We start from the raw sequence: 15,539 nt of genomic DNA on the forward strand, positions 1-15,539 counted from the left end.
TTACAATTTATAGGTCGAAAAAGTCCCATCTCATTTTCTTTTCCAACTTCAAAATTCTCCTGCATCGCTTTTTTTTTTTTGTGTGTGTGTAAAGGGCGTTTGATCTTATTTGCATGTTCACTTTGTAAACACTGGGTCGGTACTTCTGCAGCGATGCAGGATGTTTTTGAAGTTGAAGAAGAAAATGAGATGGGACTTTTTTTTTGACCTACCACACAGAGTTCATGCAGAGGTAGACAAGAGGAGCATTTGAGATAAGTTTATCAATTTCAATTTTTAAAGAAAATAACCGATCTTTTTGCTAGATAAGACTCTCATTCATCGGCTGGGATCGTTTAGAGCCATTTGAAGCTGCATTCAAACTCACAGGCACCATTGAAGTCCACTATATGGAGATAATTCCTGAAATGTTTTCCTAAAAAAACAATTTCTTTACGACTGAAGAAAGGAAGACATGAACATCTTGGATGGCAAGGGGGTAGTAAATTCTGTAAATTTTTGTTCTGGCAGTGAACTTCTCCTTTAACTTTAACTGCTTGACAAATGTTCATTTTGAACACTGGGTTTGTTCAATCAGCTGTATTTTGTCCTGGACAATGGAAATGTTCAAATAATTTATGGTCACAAATTTGTTCACTTTTTTTGGTCCTTGTTACAGTGTAATTGCACAAATAAGCACAGAACAGCTGTAATTAGCAGCATGTACTTACTGTTTATTTAAGGTTAGGGTTTGGTGTAGTATTAGTTCCTTGTAATTATGCATAATTTACTGTCATTAGTACAGTAAATGTAACAAGGATACATTAAAATAAAATTGTATTTTAGTCAAGGTGTAAGTATTGAGTGACTTTTACAAATACCCAAACAAAAAATCTGAGATCGTGTTTTCTACCCTAAAATACCCTTTAGTTTTAGTGGTTTGAAATAAACATCAACACCAATAGTCCCGACAGCCAACTACCCTTATTTTATCCCAATGCACTGCAAAATTTTCCCTTGATTTCTTTTTTTTTCACCATAAATAAAACTTTTGTACCCTACTTGGTTAAAACAAATACATTTGGTCATTTTCTGGAGTAAATGTGATTGATTGCTTTCACATGCGAAACACATCACCAGTCATCACAATGGATCACAGGCTGTTTTTATGGGGTTCTGGGTTACTAGAGAGCTGCTGATTTCTAGAATGTTTTGACCTTCTTTAAAAGATCATTTAGAATTGCATAGTATGAGCAATGCAATGATGCTTCTCTAAAAAGTCATCGTTTCCTGGGTTTGTTTTCTGAACTTTCCCACTTCTACAACTGATCATCCAAACAGCTATTCATGTCTCAGATCAGATCCATGCTGATGGTTGACCTCTTCAGCAAGTCAACTTAAGCAAGTATTTTAACACTAAACAAATTACACACATCATCTTTAAAGGGGTCCTATTATGCTCTTTTACAAAGTTTTGATTTTGTTTTGGGGGGTGTACTAGAACATGATGTCATGCTTGGTGGTTCGAAAAATGCATTATTTTGACATAATTTACATTATTACAATACATTTCTCCCAGCCTGGCACATAAGGCTCGATTAGTTCCAGGTTTAACGAAGGCCCGCCTTCTGAAAAACGAAATGTGTTGTGATTTGTTAGCTCTTTCACTGCGTTGCGATTGGCGAACAGCTAAGATGGTGTTTAAGTACTGCCAACGCCCCTTGTCAAAAAAGCAAGGTCCATGTACAACTGTTAGCGCAAGCTAGATTAAAGTGATTCTTAGCTTTTAAATATGGATATTTTTCTTACAAAAACGCATTGATTCACTACAGGAGTCCTTTATTAACCCCCCGGAGCCATGTGAGGCACTTTTTATTATGGATGGATGCACTTTATTGGACTTGTTTTGGACTGCTGAGGAGAAACACCCGTCTATGCCGTTTTAAAGCTTGGGAGTGCCAGGATAAATTTTAATATAACTCCAATTGCATTCATCTGAAAGAAGAAAGTCATACACAACTAGGATGCATGGAGGGTGAGTAAATAATACGCTACAGTAGTTTTGGGTCCTGTCATCAGCCAGCCAATACATGATATTATTGTGCTAATGCATTTCGTTATTTACATACTTAGTTTCATTGCCCGAAAACAGCTCCAGCATAAGGCTAAAAGCATCCTAACATTATCAAAGAACATCATCACTGATCAGCCTAGCCTTTTCTAGTGCAAGTTTATGCATTTTTAAAAAAACTTGCGTTATAAGTGAAGCTATCTACACTGTATGATGAATAAATCTCTTACCACACACTGCACACGTCTGCGGTGCATTAGAACTCTGTATCGGCCACTGTAGTCAATGCTTGTGTTTATACTCGCCACGCTGCGGCTCATTGAAACGGTTCTCCAGGCTGCATTGCTAAAGTTTGGCTAATCCCCCACTTCGTCCCTACACATCCCCCAACAATTGGAATTTTCGTGGGCGGGATTTAGTTTAATGATATTCTAATGGGCCATGTTGTGACATCATTGCATGCGGAAAACAAACACTAGTCCAAAGGAGCCGTTCGTTGTAGTTCTTGAAAAGGGATCTTTTAAAAACGAAATATCTTTTGGAGTGGACTTTGAGATTTGTAACTTTGTAATCTTTTTTATGCCCAAAGATACACACCACACACTGAGTAAAGTTCAAAAAGTGAAAAAGCATAATAGCACCCCTTTAAGTATAACTGTATGTGACTGCATGTCAGTATGAATGGACTCAAATGTCTTCACTGGATTTACTGTTTAGTTCACTTTCATTGTTTTTCAATCAATAACCAGTTCAATAAACTGCTAATCAATAGTTTAAGTATCAATAAGATTCAGGCACATTTGTTTTTCTCTTTTTCTTAATTCTTGTTTGGAAGTACAAGAACCCAAGTTACACATTTTAATTTGTTCAACTGTTGTTGATCAATCAGTAATCATTATAGTCAGGTGAGCATAATGATGATGACTTACCTATTCTACAAAAAAGAAAAAGCTTTGTAACACATATTCAATGTATATTTGTGCATGTGTTCTTGAACCAGATAAGGATGAGTCCGTCCCAACCTGCTTTTTATTTGAGGACCTTGAAAGTTACACCAAACTTTTGTGTCCAACACAAGGTTTAATGGAATTAAACCTAGAATTTCCATGATTATTATTTCTGTGATCTCAGCAAGAGGGAGGAAAATGTTTCTCATATCTTTTATTGTTGACATCAAAAGCTGTGTTCAGTCATACTCCTCGGTGTTGTGTTGCAGATTCATTTGTTACTTAATAAAAGCTTAGAATACTAAAGCATTTTAAGCATATATATATTGCATAGTATTATATATAATTCAATGAAAGCATTTTGAAAGGGTAAAATTCATGTGACATTTTTTAAGGTGTAAGAGCATATTTCTTTTATTGCTAGTTCCCCAAAGCAATTCACTTTTGATTTAATATGATCACTGGCACTGATATATTAATTACTAATTACTACCATAATAAAAATGTTCACAGTTATCATAACAGATCACTACAGGAAAGTGTCAAAGACAAATCCTGGATTATTTATTGGTTTAAGTATATTTTGTTTTTTTTTTTTTTTTTTTTTTTTTTTTTTTACTTGGGACTTCCGAATTTTTAAATGAACACCTTTCACTAAAAACGGTTAAATAGGTGTGTGTCAGCAACATTTTTATTTTTTTTATTTTTTTTTTGTGCACTGAATTTTTCAATTAATCAATATGCAGGAGACATTTAGAAATCAAACACTAACTATAAAGCTGCTAAGTTCTAAATAATATTTCTTAAATATTAAAATATGAAAAATTAAATGATTACTTTGTTTCCATTACTTTTGTACAATAAACTGTTAGTACTGTGTTCACTGGCGTTTGATATCCATTGATCCTATTGATGTTGCAAAAAAAAAGAAAGAAAAAGGCATTTCTCAAAATGTCTTTTTACAGAAGAAACTGTAGCTGTATCATTTTATAAGGTAATTTTAAAAAATCAACTGGAACATTTGCCAAACATGGACATGTTATTACCCGGACGGCATATTGAGGGCATTCGTTTATCTACAGCTGTTTTAGCCATGTAACCACTGTCCAATGGTCAACAAAACACTCAACATGACAATTTTAACTGGTTATACAAGGCCTCCACTTTACAACAGTACCAACTCCTGCGTGTGATACGTGCAGTCTTGTAACTCCGTAAGTAGCTGATTTCCTTTTCAGCCTCTGAAGAGTTGTTATGAGGCTCAGTACCTCAATGCTTCACTCCGTCTGTTGCTTGCAGTTTTGTTTTTCCTTTTCCAGTAAGGCTGTCTATCTGCGTTACCGTTCTGTTCTTCGCTGACGGCTCCAGCGCAGGTGATAAAAGCGTAACCTTCACGTTAATGAAGTACTCACGCTAAAACATCGCTGTTCAAAGTGCGATGCCATGTTCATGAAATGAAAGGGCTGTCTGTCTGTCTCATTCAGATCAAAACCTTCAGAAGTTAAAAACACATTGTACCATTTCACTGAGACATCCAGGCTTTTAATGAGAGCAAAGCACTATGGGTAGAGAAAGGGATCGTTTCATTAAGTTACTCCAACAAAGGCCTAGGTGGAGATTTTTTTTTTTTTTTTTTTTTTTTTTAAATATATAACGTTATATAAAATGCAGCTCAATTTTTGTTGCTGGTTAAATGCATGCTATCATGGAATTTCTGAATCTCACTGAAAGTAAACAGTCGCGAATGAACTGGTTCACACGCTGTGTTTATGTTGCTTTGTATTTGTAGGTGTAAGGCTTTGCAAAGAATAGCTCTCCCAAAAATGAAATCAGTCAGAAATGAGTCATTTCATATCCTCGTTTTTGTTCTGCTGAACACAAAAGGAAATATCTGAAGACGTCACACTTCTTTACCGCAGAAGAAAGCATGGAAAGAAAGTTGAGGTTGGTACACAATGAGGTAATGTTATTTATTTTTCATGAACTGCTCCTTTAAGTTACTGATGTGAAAGGTTTTTCTTTTATATCATTTTAACAGTTCTACTAGTTTAGTCTCACTTGGATGGATTGGATAGATAATTTACTTTATTTGCGATCTGTAATCAGTGTGCAGTGACCGTATTTGAGCAGAACAACCGGTAGGTGTCGCTGTTGTTTTCATTGTCAGTTCTGTTGAAGTACCGCTTTTATGTCTTGAGGCAATGCGACCTTTTCATGTTCATATGAAATTCAACAGAAAAATTGACCTTCTGTAACTATAATAAATAAAACAATGTTCATAACACCCAAATAATTCCTAGTAACGAAAAATGACTAGACGTTTGCTTTTGAGTGGTTTTCTGTTAGTGGCAAGCACCTGCTAAGTGCTGGATATTATTTAAAAATGGCATGCAAATTGTCCTTTGTTAGCTGCTGATGAGGAAACATTTGAATAACAATATCCTGAGTGCGGTGACGTCTGCTCTTCAGGTGTTTCTGAGCATGGCAGGGCTTTATGAGAAAGTATAATTAGAGTTTTTGGCATGGAAACACCGTGGTCTGTAAAATGCCACAGAAACACAGTTTACCAGCCCTCCAATGCCACTGCTGCAAAATCAACTCTTCTCAAAGAGAGTTAAAAATGATTTGTGCCAAGTCTTGTGTACACTTTCATGTCCCCATCATAGGCATGTATGTTGAATACTATACAGTAGCTAGGCCTAAATACTAGATAAAACATTGAAACCACATTTTACATTTAGAAATATAATAAAATGTATAAATAAGAATATTTTTTTTAAATATTAATAGTATAACCTTTTATTTTTAAGAAAATCACAAATAATTAAACACGGGAGAGTTTTAAATAATTCTACTATATTCTACTAGTAGATATTTCCATTGCCCCAGTTCATTAATACAACCTAGTTGTTTCTTTGTTTGTTCTTTTCTATAATTCAAATGCTTCAAACAAAACATGTTTTCTTGGAAATATTGTTTGAATTGTTTCAGTTTGATTAATTTTTCCTTTACCTAAAAATCCAGTTGCTTAATGACATCATCCTTCAGAAAGTGACATCACATTGCTGTAAACTATTGCATATTATCAATGGATTGGATGAGTTCTGTGATGTTTTGTGGTATCGGTTGTTTGTGTCACTCTAAAACATTAGAAGTTACAGAAATTAGAGTGTGAAAGTGTCAAAAGTTGATGAACGAATATCAAAATAAAACCGTACATGCGAATAAGCTAACTCTAACCAAACAATGAATATCCTGAACACTTTATTTCCATTCTGACTGGCATCCTTTTGTTTTCTTGCCATTGTATATATATCAGGTTTCCCCAAACTTTTTGTCAGCTGAACTGTTTTGATGTAAAATACTTAAAATACTCCTGAGATATTAAAACATTGGCATGCTCACAGTTGTCTGATATCAGTCAAGTGTCACATGACACATGCAGGTAAACAAATTAAACAATAAATCTTTTTTTTTTTGATTACTTAAAAAATAATATATATATATATATATATATATATATATATACATTTTATCATTTAACTTTTCATCAACTCTCAGACCCCTTCAGTCTCTCACAAACCCCAATTTGGGAAACGCTGGTGCAAATAATGTTATAGCCTAATTAAGTTAATTTAAGCCTGAGCTTGACTTTATCTTTTTATAATAAAGTTATCTTACATTGCAGCACGGACATATTCATTATTTAAGTTTTACGAAAGGTAGGGTACAATGGGGCTAAAGGCGTCTCTGGGTAAAATGCGCCTTTGTTATTATGTTCCTCTAAACCACTAGATGGCACAAAAACATGGCGTAGCACTTTCCAAGACATTTGCTTTTCAAGATACACATGCAAATTTGTCGGATCTTTGACACTATTGCGGGCAGCAGCGCAAAGTTGATTCTGTACTTAATTGATCTAATATTTGATGTTTTTAAAAATGTTGAAGATTTAAGTAGCAAATGAGAATCGCTAAAATCGATGCATATATTTTGAGACCGATATCTTCTTAATGATTTTCGTTTTTGCTTAAGGTAATTAAAGCAACAGTTTTTAAATAACGAAAGAATATGTGAAAGTATGGTATTTGGGTTAAAAAGTGCCCCTGCTGTTGGGGCTAAAAGGCACAATAATTAACATAATAATTAATACAAGGCTGACTTTTCCATCTGTTGACATGAAATGGTTAGATTCTGATGGTAAATATCATATATTATGTTGGGTGTCCATCATGATATTAATCATATCATATAATAAAATATAATTTGTTGTTACTATTGTTGTAAATTGTAAATTGTAATCAGTATTAAATTATGGGATCTCCTACAGTGCTTTCAGAATTTTTACTTTTTAAAATGTTTCTGTACTTTAAATAATATATATTGTTTATATTAACATATTTTAATGACAATATATTTATTAAACAATAATTAATTCTTTTACTTTTCAAAATAAGCAGAAAATAGTACAAATTTCGCTAAAGTGATAATTTTTAACAAGTATCAACTTAAACATTATATATATATATATATAAAAATGTTATTTTAGCTACATTTACCCCATGCTGGTCAGCCTTTAATCCCGTGTGTGGGGTAAAAAAATCCCTTGCCACTTCATACATTTATTAATTTTTAGAACAAAATAAACAACTTGTATAATTTATTGTCACACAAAATTTGTTGCTCCATAAATGTTAAATACAAACATAATATATTTTTTCTGAAATTATACATTTTAAGCACAGTTGAACAGCCCATTGTACCCTACTCCTTAACAGAACTGACCCACCTTACCCACAGCATTTCTGGGTGATTGCCCCCACCCTCTTGCCTGGCCATCCCGGCCTAGCTCAGCCCAATGCCCCCCGGTCCCACTCTGCTCAAAGGGCTAATTAGTGCCTGAATATGCAAATAAGCACAGCTGCCAAAGTGTGGCACTTTTTTTTTTTTTTTTTACTGAAATGCGTCAGGAGTTCAAATGGTGCTTTGGTTCAGTGGTGAAAAATAAAATTGTTCAGAAAACTTACAATTCTAAGCAACCTGATGCATTCAGATTTTTAGGTTGTCAACAAAATTTTAATAACTGTCATAATTTATGTATATGTACATATAAAAATTATTATATATATATATATATTTTTTTTTTTTAACTGTGAGTGTGACATAAGTCAAAATTCTTAGTATTTGTGACTTAAAAGGTGGTATAAACAATAAAATCTGTAGTTTTGTTTGTTGAGTAGTCGTCATCTTACCTCTGGCTCGCCATGCAAATAAATTTCAGAACATATTGCCATCTAAATCATGGTAAACTCGTTTTTAAAACTCTGCCCGGCCAAGTGTCGATTACGCTTGATTAAAGGACGAAGAGAACATTAAGAATCAATAGCGTGGACAGCTCAGTGAATCAGACTACACAGTCAATTAACCAGCTGCCGAACATCAGCAACAGGGAGCTGATCTCGGATCAGTTCATCCACGCGTTCAGCTGAGGTGGGCCGCAGAGGGAAGAGACACCGAAGCCTCGTGTCGCCTTTTTCAAATTTCTCTGGCTGGATAATAAAGGTTAATAACAGTCCTTTCAGTGTCATATTTGACATGACCAGTCATTGCAGTAATTACAATCATTACAGCCGAAGGATGTCGTCTTATCCTTCTTAAACATAGAGCGTGCCAGAAAATCAATTATTCAATCAAGGGGGCACCCCTCCTTCACTCTATTCAATAGTGGCTGAAAGGAGTTGGTTCACTTGATTTCAGGTCCGGAGAGAATAAGTCTGACTGCAGAGACCTTTAATTTCAGACGTTCAATGGAATGTTAACTTTCTTCACACGATCAGTGAACAGGAAGTTCTGAGGGATTCAGCGGGTTCCTTTTTTGTTTTAAACGTGAGTTAGTCTGGTGGAGGGATGTCAGACAAGTTACACTTTCTTGCACACATTCTCTCTCTCTCTGTCCTCTAATGCATGCTGGGATTGTCAGGATGTAATTTAAGTGCATAGGCACAAAGACCAAATGCCAAACAGACAATGCCGATGCGTTCGGCTTTAAACGTAGCCGCTCTCGGTTCGTTTGGGGTGTGTAATTAGGATCAGTGTTACAGAAAAGAGTCAAAAAATCACAATGTGCTTTAGACATACGATCAGGGCAAATGAAAGAATCTCAACGCGTCACGGGCCGCAGGGCTAGTGTTGCGGATAATACCGTCGTATGTGTAGTTAAAAGTGGTTGTGTTAAAAACCAGCCCACAAAAAGTAAAATCCAGTGAATTTGAGTACAGTTGAAAAACAAAAGAATTACACAAGAGGTCGTCATGGAAACAGCATATCTTCATGATCTGACGGCTCTTGTTTAGGTCTCGCTTATATTAGACGTTAAGAAGCAAACACACCTTATCATGTAACATGAAAGTGTTCAATCATGCTTGAGTTTGGAAGAACAAGAGCAACTGTAGAAAAGGGCAACTGCAAAAGTTTTTTAATCACAAATAAGTTAGGAGTGATGACATTTATTCAGCACATGCACAGTAAAGTTCTCTCTCTGACTGTGAAACTGAAGTGTGACTTTAATACATTTGCACAAAAATGGTTGTGAGGCATATTTAATTCTTCTGCAGAAGTACTGTACAGCTTCGATGCTTTTGATTTCAAACTAATATCTACATTATTTTTAGGTTGCCGATTATGATTTAACATTAATAAAGCATGAAAACACTTTTGACATAACGTAACATTTTTTTATCAACACTGTGAGGTCAGGAGCACGGGCGTATTCCTCCGAGGAAGCAAGGGGGGAAGTGTTCAGAGTTTGGTGGGAGGTAATTGAGAATGAATGGGGCAAAGTCATGTGAGACGAGGCAATGCCTCTTTCGCAGTATGATTAGTTATGATTGGCTATGATTGTTTCATATGTGACCCTGGATCACAAAACCAGTCATAAGGGTCAATTGTTTTCAAAATTGAGATTTATACATCATCTAAAAAGCTGAATAAATAAGCTTTCCATTGATGTATGGTTTGTTGAGATAGGACAATATTTGGTCGAGATAAAACTATTTGGAGAATCTGAGGGTGCAAAAAAATCAAAATACTGAGAAAATTGCCTTTAAAGTTGTCCAAATAAAGTTCTTAACAATGTATATTACTAATCAAAAATTAAGTTTTCATATATTTACAGTAGGAATTTTACAAAATATCTTCATGGAACATGATCTTTACTTAGTTTCCTAATGATTTTTGCCATAAAAGAAAAATCAATAATTTTGACCCATACAATGTATTTTTGGCTATTGCTACAAATATACCCCAGCGACTTAAGACTGGTTTTGTGGTCCAGGGTCACATATGATGAATCCCAGTTCTTGTGTTCATGCGTGTTCTCCTTCGCAAATCATGAAGGTTATGATTCAGTTATGAATGGGTAAATGAGAAGACTAATAAAAATGTAAGTTAAGAACTCGCTTACTTATATATCACCACTTTGTCAAGTCTAAATTAAACTTCAAATAGCTTGAAAACATGATCTGTGGGTTTTTTTTTTTTTGTGAGCAGTCAGCTTGTTGAAATTAAAGGTACTTCTCTGCATCTGTGACCAGTGTTTACCGAGCTCTGATGATCTGAAATTAAGTTGATTATGATAAAGAACAGCTGAATATCAGTTCATAAATAAAATACATAACTGTTTAAATAAAACTGTTTAAATAAATATTGTTTAAATGTAAAATAGTTAAAAATACTGAACTGATTAGATTTATAAATGGTTTTTAATAGAATAACCAATTAAAGGAGAAGTTTACTTCTAGTACAAAAATGTACAGATAATTTACTCACCCCCCTTGTCATCCAAGATGTTCATGTCTTTCTTTCTTCAGTTGTAAAGAAGTTATGTTTTCTGAGGAAAACATTTCAGAAATGTTCTCCATATAGAGGACTTCTATGGTGCCCGTGACTTTTAACTTGCAAGGTGCAGTTTAAATGTCTAAGCTGTCTAAACGATCTCAGCCAAAGAAAAAAGGGTCTTATCTAGCAAAAACAATCAATTATTTTCTTTCAGTGTCATCTCATTTTCTCATTTCTCAAGTTTTTTTGTAAAGGGTGTTTGCATGTTAATTTTGTAAACATTGGTCAGTACTTCTGCAGCGATGTAGGATGATTTTAATGTTGGTGGAGAAAATGAGATGGGAGTTTTTTGACATTTAGAGCCCTTTGAAGCTGCATTTAAACTGCATTTTGTATGTTAAACCATAGAACCATACCATAGAAGTCCACTATATGGACAACATTTCTGAAATGTTTTCTTCAAAAAACTTTCTTTATGACTAAAAAAAGGAATAAACATCTTGGATGACAAGGGGGTGAGTGAATTATCTGTAAATTTTTGTTCTAGATGTGAACAACTCCTTTAATTACATTGTTAATGTAAAAATACAGTATAGGTTGTGTATATAATGTTTATGTAACCAAAAAATGTGGGGCATGGGACATGAATTTATATTTAATAAAAAAAAAAAAAAAAAAAAAAAGCCTCCACTGCATGCCACTGGTCAGGAGTCATTTTAATATGTTATTAAATAAAAAAGTCTGGGACTGAACTGAAACTGAATCTTTAAAATGTGTGAATTTATTTAAACAAAATATCTAGGTGAACTGTTCTTGATTTATCAGCTGATTAATAGATCCTAATATAACTCCTTTAACCTCCTATAACTCCTAAATATAATGTAGGTACCACTTAGATTTTTTATCATATAACTTAATATTGTATATTTGTGCAAAAAAAATTTCAGTAGCTATTAATGCAATAATATTACTAGTTTGATATGTTCTGTCTGTGATAGAGCAGGTTGATTTTATTTTTATTTATTTATTTATTTATTTTTTATGTGAAACATGACTTATTTTTTATTAAGTGTTACAGTTGGCCCTCATCGCTATTACAACTTTTATTTAATTTAGTATTATGGTATAATCTTTTTCATTACAATTCTGTTGGCCCATGAAGATGTTTCTTATATCGAAATATGTCAGGTAGATTTGTACCAGTCTGTGAGTTACAGTATAAAGCACCAGTATATATCATATACCACATCCTAGTAAACAGAAATAAAAAGAAAATCCTACATATAAAAATAAGACTTAGAGATCTTAAATGCACACCGTCCTGCTCTTGCTGCAACTGCTGGGAGTCTCTCTGTTCCTGTCCGCTCAGAGCTTTCTTCCGTTTAATTAGATTTGTAAAAACAATTTTTGGAGAGCTTTATTCTGTAAAAGCTCTCAGGGGTTAAAATCAGCTGAGCACTTCTTTTCAGATTCTTTTCAGCGGTGAAGCATAAATTATTTAAAATTGTGCGACCTTTTATCTCACCCCCTTTGAAGGCAGCAAATTAAAAATGTAAATGGCCTCCCTAATTAATATGCAAATGCATTCATTCCCAGTTAACAATTAGCAATTAAACCTGCACTGTCTAGAAAGAGCACTGACAAAATTAGCAACTTATTTTTGCATTTGAAAAATAACGACGGGACACAAATGTTTTGTTGATCAAAGTGACTTTTTGAAATGTTTTGGATCAGCTGGCCTGACAAATGCTATATATTTTTTTTTAAAAAAGAGACAGACTGGATGGCCACATACAAATCATTTGACCTTCTGCTAAGAGGTTTCTCTTGTCCTTTTTAGAACAATTGAGTTTTTAGACCCCCCCCCCCATAATATTTGCTTAGACATTTCAATAGCCAAGAGAAAAGTCAGAAATCTCAGGGTTGATGATTTGCATATGCTAAGGTATGCTGCCTTTCACAAGGCTTGTAGACAGAATAATGATGGTCACTATTCAGACTGTAGAAGAGAAGGTTCTTCATCACTTGACAGTGGGCCTTACATTCAATAATAATGACTTGTACAGCTCTTAACACTGAAACATTGAAATGTTAAGTGTTTAAATGTAAAGACTTGCGCTGTAAATGTGCCAAACCCTTTGGGACTGAGGAATTTCCAAATGATTGCTAAAACACTTCAAATACATATTCATGTTATGCTCTGTTTTAGTCTTCCATTCAAATCGGTTACATTTTTCACATTTAATTAATGTGCTTTGTTAATAATATTTGGATTATAAGCCTTGCCCTTACAAGCTCTGAAGTATTAAAGTGTTACGGGCTGATTATTCATTCGATGGTTATAAAGAACTTGTTTGTTTGCGTGTTGTACTGTTCATGGTCTTGAAGTAATGTTGGAATAAAACATATTACTATGTAATTACACATATGATACAATACATGTAGTTCTCATTATCTAGAGTAGTTTGTTTTGTGGTAGTTGTCAAATAACATAGACATGAATTTAAGGTTCATAAATCAGTTGAATCCAGGAGTGTGACAAATGAATTTCATCTTGCGACAAATATTCCATGTAGCCTCTCAAATAATATGAGGCCATAAAACCTGTAGGTACAATAGTCGCAGATGAAATATATAGCCATTTACTTTATCACATAGAACAGGCATATAATGTACAATGTAGAACTATCCAGGCGTTATTGCAAAATAAACCCAGATAGGGTGATCAGGATCTTATATGAGCTTGTATGGGTTTATGTTGTGATAACAACCATCTGGCTCTACATTATTTCAATTATGACATGAATACTTGCCACATAAGTTACCCAAATAATAACAAAATACTGTATGAGTTCACTCACTTGTAACTCAAAGCTTCTGCAAAGAAAAACTCACCACACTACAACATTACAGTAATATTAATACTGAAGTCCACCAAGTTCATTTCCAACACAACTGACAAATGAGATACAAGATGGCGTTAGTTGCATTTATATTTACATTAAGCCATAAGGGGCACTATGTTGAGATCACATGACCAGCCAAATACTGCCTACCTTATCTCAGCATTTGCCCTGTTGTTATGCAACTTAATTTGTGGAACAAATTAATTACATGTACCACGAATGTAAATAATGTTTTCTATAATAGCATTGGTAAATGCACAATGTTGCCCTCACACCAATAGATGTCAATCCAAATGTTGAACAGGTCAGAAAGCAACAAACACACTTTGAGAACTTTTAGGATAATTTCTGGATGGATATTGGTAATTCTACCAGTTTAATACACAGATAACAGAACACCATATCCCTTTAATAAAAAAAACAAACAAACAAACAAAAAAAACAAAACATACATTATATGGACAAAAGCATTGGGACACCTGACCATTACACCAACAGGGACATTAATTGCATTTTATTCTAAATACATAGACATTACAGAGTTGTTTCCCTCTTTGCAGCTATAACAGCTTCCACTTTTCTGGGAAGGGTGTTTCTGTAGGTATTTTTGCCTATTCATCTAGTAGATCATTTGTTAAGGTTAGGCACAGATGTTGGACGAGAAGGCTTGGCTCACAATCTCCATTCCAGTTCATCACAAAGATGTTAGATGGGGTTAAGGTCAGGGCTTTGTATGGGCCAGTCAAGTTCTTCCACTTTCAATCAAACTCATCCAAACCTGCCCTTATTGGATCTCGCTTTGTGCTCTAGGCCACACTCATGCTGGAATAGAAATGGGCCTTCCCCAAACTGTACACATGAAGTTGGAAGTGTAGCATTGTCTAAAATGTCTTGGTATGAAAAAGCGTTAAGATTCCCCACTGGACTTAGGAGGTCTATCCCAACCCCTTAAAAACTTCCCCCATACCATTATCCCTTCTCATCCAAACTTTACAATCAACACAATGCAGTCATGAAGGTAACGTTCTCATGGCATCTGCCAAACTCAGACTCGCCCATCAGACTGGCAAAAGGACAGCGTGATTCATCACTCCACAGAACAGGTTTTCACTGCTCCAGAGTCCAGTGATTGTGTGCTTTACACCACTATATTTGACATTTGGCATTGTACTTGTTAATGTGATGCTTGCATGCAGCTACTTGGCCATGGAAACCCATTCCATAACGCTGCTGCTGCACAGTTTTTGTGCTCATATTAATGTAAGTTAGTAACAGCTATAGTGTCTTGCGAAAGTATTCATACCCCTTCATTTTTTTTATGTGTTGTTATGTTGCAGCCTTATGTTAAACTGCTTTAAATAACTTTTTTTCCCCACATTAATCTACACTCCATACATCATAACGACAAAGCACAAAACAGGTTTGTAACAACATTGCAATTTATTAGAAATAAAAAAAAAACTGAAATGATTGCATTGCATAAGTATTCATACCCTTTTCTGGGACACTTGAAATTTAGCTCAGGAGCATTCATATCACTTGTAGATGTTACTACACTTTAAGTGGAGTTAACGTGTGGTGAATTAATTTGAATGAGTATGATTTGGAAAGGCACACAACTATCAATAAAAGGTGCATCATAGCGAAAACCAAGCCCTGAGGTTAAAAGAACTGCCTGTAGATCTCAGAGACAGGATTGTGTCAAGCCACAGATCTGAGGACGAGCTCAGAAAATATTCTACTGCACTGAAGGATTGCAGAAGCATGTAGCCTCCATTGTCCATAATGGAAGAAGTTTGG

This window comes from Labeo rohita, chromosome 20 (assembly GCF_022985175.1).
Source record: "Labeo rohita strain BAU-BD-2019 chromosome 20, IGBB_LRoh.1.0, whole genome shotgun sequence".
Taxonomy (NCBI): domain Eukaryota; kingdom Metazoa; phylum Chordata; class Actinopteri; order Cypriniformes; family Cyprinidae; genus Labeo; species Labeo rohita.